The sequence below is a fragment of the Cebus imitator genome, unplaced genomic scaffold, assembly GCF_001604975.1.
Source record: "Cebus imitator isolate Cc_AM_T3 unplaced genomic scaffold, Cebus_imitator-1.0 Scaffold421, whole genome shotgun sequence".
NCBI classification, from domain to species: domain Eukaryota; kingdom Metazoa; phylum Chordata; class Mammalia; order Primates; family Cebidae; genus Cebus; species Cebus imitator.
In genome coordinates, this window is record NW_016107736.1 from 16,529 (window position 1) to 29,803 (window position 13,275).

General features: G+C 45.0%; 1 non-coding gene across 1 annotated transcript; it reads left to right on the plus strand.

Annotated features, from left to right (window-relative positions):
* The first annotated feature begins 1,910 nt into the window (after positions 1 to 1,910).
* LOC119468392 lies at positions 1,911 to 2,013 on the plus strand. Its single transcript, XR_005197070.1, has one exon. It is a non-coding gene; the product is annotated as a U6 spliceosomal RNA (small nuclear RNA).
* The last annotated feature ends 11,262 nt before the right edge of the window (positions 2,014 to 13,275 follow it).

Below are 13,275 nucleotides of genomic sequence, written 5' to 3' on the forward strand. Positions count from 1 at the left end.
TCCTCTCCCTAGACCTGTTTCCCTATTGTCAAATGGAAGATGAGGACAAAATTTCTAACCTCTTTGTTACTCAGATTGTGTGGCACCATTGGACCCAAAAGGCAGTAAATGCTGGTCCCTCTGCCCAGCTGGTGGCATGAATGTGCTGTACCTCCAAGGCCTCTCAGAACTTTTCCAGCATAAGGTTGTATTTGACATGCTTCAGGCTCCGGAACATGACCTCAGGCAGCCAGTGTTTCTGCTGTCCTGGTACTCTGTCTGTAGCTATGGGCCATGCAGCCTGAGCGATCAGGACAGGAAGACAACTCCCCTGCCACGTCCATGACCAGCTGGCTTCAGCTACGTGGATGAGATTAAACTGGATAACCATACACATGTATAAAACATGGAAAATCTATCATATCCTCTTGGCACTATGTATCAAAGACTGTCTCTTTTAGCTTTTTGTCCCTGCCTTTTCCTGTCCCTCTATGTAATTTTTAATTGCTCTAGTTCGGAATTGAGATTCATACCTAGTTAGTGGCTTTTCATCTTTGACGTCTTGATTCTACCCTTTCATTTTTATTTATTTATTTTTCTTTTTAATAGAGATGGGGTTTCACCATGTTGGCCAGGATGGTCTTGAGCTCCTGACCTTGTGGTCCACCCACCTCGGCCTCCCAAAGAGCTAGGATTACAGGCGTGAGCCACTGCGCCCGGCTCTATTCTACCCTTTTATTTATTTTTTTTAGACAGAGCCTCCCTTAGTCACCAAGGCTGCAGTACAGTGGCACAATCTTGGTTCACTGCAGCCTCCATCTCCTAGGTTCCAGCAACTCTCATGCCTTAGCCTCCCGAGTAGCTGGGACTACAGGCACACATCACCATGCCTGGCTAATTTTTCTATTTTTTGTAAAGAAGGGATTTCACTACGTTGCCTAGGCTGGTCTCGAACTCCTGACCTCAAATGATCCACCCGCCTTGGCCTTTCAAAGTGCTGGGATTACTGGTGTGAGCCACTGCACTTGGCCTGATTCTAGCCTTTGATTTAAAGTTTCTAGACTTGAATTATGTTAAGATGAGTATTTTTTCTTAGAAGAGCCTGGGAGCTGGGAAGTTGCCCCATTGTGTTGGAAGGCCTCTTCCTCATCGGATGCATGTGTGAACTTCCACCAACTCAACTCTGGTACAGGTATTGATCGACTTACCACCTATGCAACTTACAACCATTCGACTTTACGACCACAATCGCTAGCCACGACTGCTCCGCGTCTGGCAGCGCAAACGTTGCCCAGCTGGGCGTACGACAGTGCGGACCAGCTTCCAGCAGCACTGCCATCTCCGCGTGCACCATTTCAACTGTACACATAGCCTACTCAACTTACGATCAAATCGTGTTACGACCGGTCCACGGTCCCGACCGTGGTCAAGTCGAGCACTAGCTGTACTTAAATAAGGTTAATTCCTAACATAACAGACACTGAGTCCCTAGGCTAGAAGGTACCTGATAGTTCATTCCACAATATTTGCTTGATTACCTCCTAAGGCAGGGCTCTCACTAGGTCACAAAGTAGGCTATTTGGTTGTTAGATACCTCAAATTCTTAGCAAATCCATTCCTTAAAGGAAAAACATTATTACAAAAGAAATACAGATAATAGAAAAGCTAACAACACATCATTATGTAAAATTTAGAAAATGATGTTTGCCCCATAATTCCATACCACATAGAAATCCACTATTAAATATTTATATTTTTCAAGTCTTTTACTCCCGTCTGTATATGTATATTGACACACAAGAAATTGTATTGAACATACAATTCTATAATATGAATCAGTCTTTACTAGGGTGAGCCTAAACCTGCCTTCCTATTATTTCCTCCTGTGGTTCTGGCTCTTCCATAAAGAGCATCCTGAGATTCAGATGGCCGTGCTCAGTTGGACAGCATATATACTAAAATCAAATGATACAGAGATTAGTATGGCCCCTGCACATGAATGACATGCAAATTTGTGAAGTGTTTCATATTTTTAGCAACACTGATGGAACTGGAGGCCATTCTTTAAGTAAAACAACTCAGAAAGTTAAATACTGCATGTCCTCACTTATAAGTGGGAGCTAAATAACAAGTATACGTGAACACAGAGAATGGAATAATACACACTGGAGACCGGGAAAGGTGAGAGGATGGGAGGGAGTAAGGGGTGAGAAATTATTTATGGGTACAATGTATACTGTTTGGGTGATGGTTACACTGAAAGCCCAGACTTCACTACACAATACATCCATGAATCAACACTGCACTTGTACCCCTTACATTTATACAAACAAAAACAGAGACTAAGAGGGCACTAGTTTTCACACAGCTCCCTTTTCGCAATAACTTTCAGTCACTGACACTTAACCTCCTCTGGGTTGCCTGCTTTTCCAAACACATCAAACAGTGTTGACAAGCTCCTTCATGAGCCGGGCTCCAGTGGGCCAGTGGTCCTCTTGTGCTGCCAGGCCTGTAGCTGAGCCCATGGCAGGGAGAGCCTGAACAGAGTAGCCAGTGGGTGTCTCTGTTCCCGCAGAGGCCTGGGACCTCTGCCAGAGCAACCCTAGGATGCAGATGCCTGCTGAGCAGCCACATCACACTCGTTAGTGTGTGATAATTCCATGTTCTGGCTAACTACAACCCTGACAGCTTTTTGCAAGAATGGCTGCCCAGCCAGATCTCTTCCATCCAATACTTGCACAATTGGTTTTTAAAATACATTCCAAGGGCTTTTGATTTTCCTTGTCTATAGATTGAGTCAGATGCCGTGTATGTGTGTGTGTGTGTGTGTGTGTGTACTGGGGTGGAGAAATATTTTTTTCTTGCCAAGACCACAGCATTTTTGGAAGTCCTCTATTGGAATTGCTGTTGAGCCAGTTTATGTGCCATACAACAAAATCAGCCTCATTTCTTTATAATCACACCTTGTTTGGAACCAAAAATAATATTATTCAGTTTGATCACCCACCTCATTCACTACACTTGCTGCCAAGTAGCTTTTAGCTGTTTCCAAAAATCAAATCTGCCTTCAAGAAACAAAGCCCTTTCCCTCCCCCACTCTGGGAAGATTCCAAAGAATGTGCTATGGGCTATGGAGGTTTCTCTTTTTTCCAATGAAAAGTTCCAGAAAAGTTGAGGACACTGTCCCTGGTGTAATGATTTCCCTCTAAGGGGGCATCTTGGAAAGTCACAGTACTAGTTTGGATGTAGAAGGTCTTCTAGGTTTGCCAAGGAACCAACCAAATAAGCTCATAGCATTTTATTCACTTTTATATATTTAGAAAATAATGTATTGACTTTGAAAGATTCACATTTTACAAAATAGAAAAATAGAGCTTAGGGCCAGGCGCAGTGGCTCATGCCTGTAATCCCAGCACTTTGGGGGTAAAAGGCAGGCAGATCACCTGAGGTCAGGAGTTTGACACCAGCCTGGCCAACATGGCAAAACCCCATCTCTACTAAAAATACAAATATTAGCTGGGCTTGGTGGCACATGCCTGTAATCCCACCACTTTGGGAGGCCGAGGCAGGCAGATCACTTGAGGCCAGGAGTTCTAGACCTGCTTGGACAACATGGTGAAAACTCCATCTCTACCAAAACTACAAAAATTAGCTGGGCATGGTCGTGCACACCTGTAATCCCAGCTACTTGGGAGGCTGAGGCAGGAGGATCCTTTGAACCCAGAAAGTGGAGGTTGCAGTGAGCCGAGATTGCGCCACTGCACTTCAGGCTGGACAACAGAGTGAGACTCTGTCTCAAAAAACAAACAAACAAAGACAAAGGGAGAAGAGTGTTTTAGGCAGAACAATATGACACAGGTCCATAGTGAGCCACACACAAGGCAGGTTACTGCTGGAATACTTGCCGTGGTGAAGAACTGCAGGACACCGGGGGATACGGGAGAGGTACAGCGTGAGAATGCACACCATGGAGTATTATGCAGCAGTGAAAAGCAATGGACCATATGTACCCCCAGCAGCATGCATGGATCTTAAAACCCTAGTATGGGTAAAAAAGAAAAAAAAAGCAAGAAACTGCATAGGCTATATAGCATCTCACCATTTGAATTAATTAAAATATAAGCACAGGCCAGGCGCCATGGCTCATCCCTGTAATCCCAGCACTTTGGGAGGCTGAAGCAGGTAGATCACTTGAGGTCAGGAGTTGGAGACCAGCCTGGCCAACATAGTGTAACCCCGTCTCTACTAAAAGTATAAAAATTAGCTGGGTGTAGTGGTGGGCACCTGCAGTCCCAGCTACTCGGGAGGCTGAGGCAGGAGAAGCACTTGAATCCGAGAAGCAGAGGTTGCAGTGAGCTGAGATTGCATCACTGCACTCCAGCCTGGGTATCAGATCGAAACTGTCTAAAAAATACATATATGTGTGTGTGTGTGTGCACAGAAGACAATGTATATTTTACAAAACTACAGGCATACTAAAAGGTATATATTTACAGCATTAGAATGGGTACCTTTGCAGGCAGGGAAATGGCAGTGGGCTTTGGGAATAAATGAATGAATGAAACAAACCAAGCCTCATGTGGACCAACTGTGATACCATACCATGAACCAAGAAGTACCTTTCACTCAATCCTTTGCCTCTGAGGTCACAAACAAAACCACAAGCAAAGAAGAAAGGGAAAGGGGGAAAGTCAGGGATTGGGAGGGAGGAGAAGGCATAGGATTCCAGGAGAAACGTCTTGTCTGCAGAACCTGGTGCATAGTAGGCGTTCAATAGATATTTGAGGAGATGAACATTGAGGGAATGAACATACAAGCATTCAAAATGTTCTACCTCAGGCCGCCTGAAACTACTGGCTAAACAAATGGACCTTCAATTACGTAACATACTTGCCACCTAGTTATACACTGACCTTAGAGTTTCAGAGGTGATTCGACTTAGAGTTCTAGAACGGGCCATCACTCAATTGCAGCTTCAGTTTGGAATGACATATTTAAGAGCTACTTTGGATATGATATCACAGCTTTCTTTTTGGGTAAAAGTCTCTGGTTGTCAGCATCATTAGGCAATGGGATTGTTACATTTATTTTGCTTTGGTAGAGTCTTCAACTCACAACAATAGATTAGCAACCTCAACCCCTTCATTTTACACATGTAGAAATTGAGGCTCAGAGAGGTTAAGACACTTGCTTAAAGTCATAGCACAGTGAGTGCAAGTCAGGACTGAGCCAACCAGAGCCTTTTCAATCACATTGCACATACCTGGTCACTTGGAAGGAGCAGAATTAACAAATGGTTGTATTGGTGAATGAGGGTAAAAGCTGTTTTCTGAAATCTGTGCCCATGCAGACGGAGTTATACTGATCTTCATTTTGATCCTGGTGGCAGTGTAAAAAAAAAAAAAAAAAAAAAAAAAATTCCCTTATCTAACCAAACACATTGTCTTCTAAATTAATGTGTTCAAGCCAGGGCCTGCTTCGAGCCGTTTAATGTTGCCCTTACAAATTAGAACCTGGGGTGTGGGAATTCCATCATCCTCACGAAGACTTCCTGTCACAACAGAGGCATTGTTCTCCTCACCCCTACTATTCGGTTTCGTGCCTTTTCTGTAAGATGTTAGGTATTGACTTTGTTTTGTTGGTGCTTTTGTAATCAGTCTAGACATGGACCTACACTGAACCATCCAGGAGGCAGATAAAACTCCCACAGTGGAATTAGGTAACCCCTCTGTGCTGTTTTCTCAGGGAAGGCTGAGTGGCCGCCCTTCCTCACCCAGCCCCCACACCTAAATGTTCATGAACACGACCACAGAATAGACTGAATTCACTAATGGAAAAGGTAGGAAACATTCTGTCTCTGAAAATATTCCCCGTCCCATAGTAATCTTAGTTTGGTACTTGGGATGAATTTGTTGCCCACATTTTAGTCTTAGCCAGGGCACTAAGTGCGGCCTATTTGGAAATGAAAAGTAGCTTTCTGTGTGGATCCTAGAGGCTGCTTACTTACAGGTTTCCACAATCAAGAACCTGTAGATTTTCCTTTACCCTGAACGAGCAAAGGCATAGCACGACAAAAAGCATGGGGAGAGAGCAGGGCGTAGATTTCTTGAATTCAATTGAAGTGCGTTTTTTGTGCTATCTAGATGCAAATTGGATTTTTCATTTTTTTAGAGACAGGGCCTCGGTCTGTTGCTCTGGCTGGAGTGCAGTGGTGCAATCACGGCTCACTGCAGCCTTGACTTCCCAGACTCAGGGACCCTCCAACCTCAGCCTCCCAAACAGCTGGAACTATAGGCACATGCCACCACAGCTGGCTAATTTTTTATTTTTTATAGAGATGGGATCTCATGTTGCCCAGGCTGGTCTCAATCTCCTGGCCTCAAGCAATCCTCCTGCTTTGGCCTCCCAAAGTGCTGAAGTTTTGAATTTGTTTACTATCACAGAATAAATAGAGGCATGACTTGTGTTTCACAATTACCATGGCTAATTACATTTGCTTTTACTATTACAATACATTGCCAATAGTAACAATGTGTTGCCCTTCTGGAAAATCTGAAAAGGTGTGTCCCATCCTCAGAGCTTTCCAGACACCATCCATACATGTGACAGGAGAAGCTTCTAGAGGATAGGGAGCTCCAAATAAGAATGTGTGCCTTTCACGAATGTTCATTGCAGCACTGTTTACAATAGCAAAGACCTGGAACCAACCCAAATGCCCATCGACGATAGACTGGATAGGGAAAATGTGGCACATATACACCATGGAATATTATGCAGCCATCAAAAACGATGAGTTTGGGTCCTTTGTAGGGACATGGATGAACCTGGAAACCATCATTCTCAGCAAACTGACAGAAGAGCAGAAGATCAAACACCGCATGTTCTCACTCATAGGCGGGTGTTGAACAATGAGAACACATGGACACAGGGAGGGGAGCACTACACACTGGGGCGTGTTGAGGGGAAATAGGGGAGGGACGGTGGGGGGGGGGGATCTGGGGAGAGATAGCAAGGGGAGAGATGCCAGATGTAGGTGATGGGGAGGAAGGCAGCAAATCACACTGCCATGTGTGTACCTATGCAACAGTCTTGCATGTTCTTCACATGTACCCCAAAAGCTAAAATGCAATAAAATAAATAAATGGGGAAAAAAAAAGAATGTGTGCCTTAGGCTTGCAGTCAATGGGACCATTCAGCCTGGCACCTCCCACAGCACCGATCTCTATCCCTTACACTTGGTCACACCACAGAAGATGTTTATGGAAGGAACATCAATTTGAGTGTCCAAAGCCCTGGCAGATGGGGTGGAAACTACTCACTTTCTCTCAGACGACCAGGACCACAGACCTTCACATCTGCACAGAAATGAGGCCACCAAGCACTGGTGGAATTACAGGCATGAACCTGTATGTGAAATCCCAAACGTGAAATGTAATTGTATCCCTCAACTCTGACCTGCTTCAATTGCTACTGATGGAGCATTCACTAGTAACCTAGGGCTCATTTCACTTAGAATAAAATCATATTGTTTTCTGCCATGTTACCAACAAGAAAGTCATTCTTTCCCAATTTTCTAGAACTTGCTTATGGCTACAGTTGCAAAAACCCAACAGGGCAAAAACGTTGTATAGGAACTATGGCAAAAATTAGGCTGTTTTCAAGTGGCCACATTGTCTAAACTTCTGAATCAATTTCCTCCTTAACTTTCTATTTAGAGCAATCAAAGCCCTAAATCATCCAAGAAAGATCAGATGTTTTCCGTGTGTGTGTGTGTGTGTGTGTGTGTGTGTGTGTGTGTGTGTGTGTTGTTTTGCTTTGTTTTTGTTGTTGTTGTTTGTTTGTTTGAGACGGGGTTTCACTCTGTCGCCCAGGTTGGAGTGCAGTGGTGCAATCATGGCTTACTGCAACCTGGACCTCCCACACTCAAGTGAACTCCCCACCTCAGCCTCTCAAGTAGCTGGGACTATACGCACATGTGACTCTACCCAGCTCCAGTATGTTTTTGTTATGTGTATTTTACCATACTTGAACTCTATGAAAATCAATCAGCTATGTATGTATATATACAAAAAGAAAACAGCATAGACCAGGCGCAGTGGCTCATGCCTGTAATCCCAGCACTTTGGGAGGCCAAGGTGGGAGGATCACTTGAGCCCCAAAGGTCAAGGCTGCAGTGAGCCATGTTCATGTCACTGCACTCTAGTCTGGGTAACAAAGCGAGCCCTTGTCTCAAAAGAAAACAGTATATTTAGTATGTCAAATCTTTTGAATTATAAAAAGTTTACTACATTACCATTATTTCAGTCCAGAAGCCTGTAGTTAGTGGTTGTCTTTCTAATATCATGAATATTTCAAACACAGCTTAGGGCTCCCAACAAATTAGAATCTATCCCAAACTGATGGCCACAAATTCTCCTTTTCAGGAATAAGTTTACCATCTCCTTAGTTCTTTAAGTTGCTTTTAAACTTTGAGATTTTCTGTTGCACCAAAGGATTAGTTCTAATGTTGATGGTCTCACTTCCTGTAATTTCAGACTCTTATTTAGTCCTGCAGCAGTTGATAATATGAAATCTATGGTTCCTCAGCATGGCTCCCCTATGTGAGTTTTGGTAAAACCCTAGAAAACTGGAGAAGTTTTTGTTAACATTCTCTCACCAGCATCGGGTTGGCCCCAGTATCACTGAGAACACCATCGATTACATTAAGTCCTGTATTGCCTGCTCCAGGCTAGTTCTGAGGCTCACGTGGAGAAATAGGAGGGTTTTATTTTGTTTTTTGTTTGTTTGTTTTTGAGACAGCGTCTCACTCTGTCGCCCAGGCTGGAGTGCAGTGGTATGATCTCGGCTCACAGCAACCTCCATCTCCTGGGTTCAAGCAATTCTCATGCCTCAGCCTCCCAAGTAGCTGGAACTACAGGCACATGCCACCATGCCCAGCTAATTTTTTGTATTTTTAGTAGAGATGTGGTTTTGCCATGTTGGCCAGGCTGGACTCAAACTCCTGGCATCAAGTGATCCGCCCACTTCAGCCTCCCCAAGCTGGGATTACAGGCGTGAGCCACCATGGCTGGCTAAATTTTGTATTTTTAGTAGAGACGGGGTTTCACCATGTTTGCCAGTCTGGTATTGAACTCCTGACCCCAAGTGATCTGCCTGCCTTGGACCTCCAAAGTGCTAATATTATAGGTGTGAGCCACCATGGCTGGCCTTTTTTTTTTTTTTTTTTTTAAAAAGTTAACATGCATCTACATGATCCATCCACTCTGCTCTGTATGTGTTTACCCAAGACTCTGTGCCTGACTGTGGCAGTCAGCTCTTTTCCTGAGACAGGGTCTCACTCTGTCACCCAGGCTGGAGTGCAGTGGTGCAATCTCAGCCTCAACCTCCTGGGCCCAAGCAATTCTCCCACCTCAGCTTCTTGAGTAGCTGGGACTGCAGGCATGCACCATACCCAGATTTTTTTGTTTTTTAGAGATCTCCTATGTATGTCACTCATGCTGGTCTCGAACTCCTGGCCTCAAGCAATCCCCCCTTTTTGGCCTCCCAGAGTGCTAGGATTACAGGTGGGAGGTACCTTGCCCCAGGCCAAAAACTTGCTATTAATCTGTCTTGCCTCATCTCCTGATTATTAATAATTTCTCTTGAAATGGCCTTTTTAAAGCCTCACCAGTGGTCTGATTTTGCCTAACAATGCAGTGGGACTTCAGCCCCCATCTTTTGTTTTTTGGGGCACAAAGGTCTATCTCAGATATCTTCCAACGTCTCTCTTATTGGTCACTGTTGCTTCATCCCTTAGCTAGGGCAGGAGGTAAGGCCCCATGGGATGGCCATCCATTACAGGTCACCCCCAGGAGATACTGAAATCCCACTGAAGTCACCACTCAACTGTTAGGCAGAATCTAGGTTTGCAAGAGCGTGCTCATAGCAAAGCCATCAATGATTTGGAGATGAGTATCAGTTACAGCTCCATGGGACACTGGGAGCAGAACGAGTGTCTAACAGGAGATCAGGTTCTATATAGCCACACTATGAGGAAGGCTTAGGCCTCCCAAGAGTTGACTGGAACAGGTGAAGCCTGTGCTATAAGCCAGCCACAGACCTAAGGAAAAAGCTCTTCATGTTCTCCAAGAGCTTGCCAGGCCCGTCCACTCAATTAATCCTGACAAGAGCTTCAGTTACAGGAAGACTTTCCCCAGCAGTGAGGCAGGAAGCCTGCCTGCTCACGTACCCACATCCAGCACCCGCTCCCAGTAGGAGCCCGCTGCTTACATAGAGAAGCTTTGCAGTGATTCCTTTCTCCTTGTGCCTGGACTTGGCTGTGTTGATCCATGGCTCCCCTGCCTAGTCTGTGAGCCTCAGGCCTTGCTCCTGTTGCTTGAGAAAATACCTTCCAGCCTGGTGTGTGCTCTGAAGCACAGTGAGTCACAGGCCTTCTCACACAATCTGGCCCAGGCACTTCCAGAAGTCCATTTTCCCAGGTGAGATAGAAGCCAGCAAGCACACGGGGCTGGGTTTTCTGAGATTCCCATTTTGCTTTTGGCCTTAAGTCCTGAATTACAAGTCAGAGCAGCTGAATCCAACTTCCGCAGTTGCTGTCTCAGAGGTGTCATCCGTAATGTTCCTGTGAGTCCACATGAAACCGTAGGCTTCAGAAAAGGCAGCCAGACAGGACTGGTTTCAAGTGCCTTCCACATTCTTCCTCTAGAAGAGTTCTCCGGAAGCTGCAGAGCTTAGTGTTTCTTATCCAAAAATCTTCTGGCATTTTTTATTTGTAATAATTCCAAACCTACTCAACATTCTTATAACAACCAAGATTAGGGGGAGAGAGAGGGGAAAAAGAATTGGTTCCACGATTAAGGGCATACTCACTCCTAGGTGCTGATTTTCAAACAAGTGAATTTGATGGCCCTTGTTTGAGCTCTCAGGGAGTGTTGATTTCTTTCCTGAGACCTCCACAGTTTTTCTTTTCTTTCTTTCCCTGTTTTTTTGAGACAGGGTCTTACTCTGTCACCCAGGCTGCAGAGCAGCAGCGCGATCACAGCTCACTGCAACCTTGAATGCCCAGGCTTACATGCTCCTCCAACCTTAGCCTCCCGAGTAGCTGGAACTATAGGTATGTGTCACCATGCCAGCTAATTTTTTTGTATATTTTGTAGACACAGGGGTCTCACCATGTTGCCCAGGGTGGACTCAAGTGATCCACCTGCCTTGGACTCCCAACGTGCTGGGATTACAGTTGTGAGCCATTGCACCTGGCTGCTTTTCTACTGTTTATCAGGGAGGCTGATTTGGATGGTGGACGTGTAGGATTTGGGGTTGCCAGGGCAGGATATGATGGTGCCTGAGGTCCCATTCTAGTGTTGTTTTCCAGCAGGAGATTGGGCAGGGCCTGGTAGCATCTGAGCTTATGCCTTTCAAACAAGGGCACTGCAGAGGTCCCTGCTGCAGCCAGCACAAGGCCCAGAGGTGGGTTTCCCCATCCTCCACATGTCCTACTCTCTGTGCTGCATCCAGGAAGAGACAGAAATCACCCAGGGGCAGAGCAGGCAGGCAGGCCCTTGAGGTCAACTAGCCTAGCCCCTCAGCCAGCAGATGGTGCAAGTAAGGCCCCAAGGTAAATGAAGGGCATTGGGATGGTTCTAGAGCCTGGTGCCTCCTGCTTTGAACCCAAGGCTCTCTTTGTTTCCAGCTCCTGAGTAGGACGAGAAACAAGACAGCATCTGCCAGGCCAGAATCTAGAAGTTTCTCCATCTCAGAGTCTCTGAGTTCTTATCACTAACTTATGTCACCAATGTTTGCAAAAAGAATCAGACCAATAATACCAGGTAGAATCTGAACTGCCTGGGCACCAGGTGCTAGGGCAGTTGCTGGTGAGCCTATTAGAATAGGTATTTCCTACGAGTCCTACAAGACATGAATTTTCCTTAGAGAAACACATGGAGAGCTATTTCAAGGGTGATGGAGAAGAAAAAACACATTTGCTCAAGGGGCATGGTCATTTTCTTCTGAAGTAACTCACACACAGACCTCTCCCCCAGGAAGGTTAGCAATGCAATTATCCAGAGATCTGCCTTTCACAAGTCTGCTCAGCCCTTCATTATAGGGAAGCAGAATTCAGCCGCTGATTCCAAGAATAACAGCATATCTGGCCTAATATATTATTCTTTTCACTTTTCCTCCTTATGTTACTTGCTGGTAACCTAAGGAGCCTGGGCATTGCCTTTTATCCATACCTATTACTGAGGCCTGGCCAAGCCCCTTCTCTGGAAGTCTTAGCTCTACGAGTTCACACACTTAGTTCTTAGAACTGGGGAGAAAGGTTGACAATGGCAGAGAAGTATGAATGAGGATAAACTCACACACTCCCTACAGTAGGAATGCAAACTATATCTCCAGCAATACTAAGGGGTGGGATCACAAGGACTTGGTCTAACCTGGGCCACAGTACATCTTCTCCCAAGGCCCTGGTGGCTCCTTAAGTATAATGAACCATGCCTCAGAGATTAAAGGGAGGAATCTTGTGATTATTTCACTCAAGTATACATTGACAAGGTGGGCGGATCACCTGAGGTCAGTAGTCCAAGACCAGTCTGGCCAACATGGTAAAACCCTGTCTCCACTAAAAATGCACACACACACACACACTCACACAAATTAGCCGAGCATGCTGGTGCACACCCACAATCCTAGCTACTTGGAAGGCTGAGTCAGGAGAATTGCTAGAACCTGGGAGGCGGAGGTTGCAATGAGCTGAGATCATGTCACTGCACTCCAGCCTGGGCGACACAGAAAGACTCTGTCTCAAAAGAAGAAGCAGCGGAAGAAAGAAGAAAGAAGAGGAAGAAGAAGTAGAAGAAGAAGAAGAAGAAGAAGTATACACTGAGTTTTTATCTTTATGGATCTCTTTCCATGTTTTTGTTTTAGTTGACACCAAGTGATTAGCTATTGTATATAGATAGCTCCAAAATTTTGCAAGAAAATCTCTTCCTTAGTCAAAATCTCCATTTTAATTTCCTCCAAACCAGTTCTTAAACTTTTTGTTGTTGTTGTTTGAGAGATAGTCAGACACTTCTTTGAGAATCAGATAAAAGCTTAGGTCTCTTTAGAAAAAAAATGTACAGATACACTCTGGTCAGCAGCGTCTATGATGGCTTCCAATGGTCCCTTGGCATTCACATCCTCATGTAATCCCTTCCCCTTAAACGTAGACTGGATCTAGTGACTTGTTTCTAATGAATAGGATGCAGCAAAAGTAATGAGACTGGGTTATAAAAACACTCTGGCTTCCTTATGTGT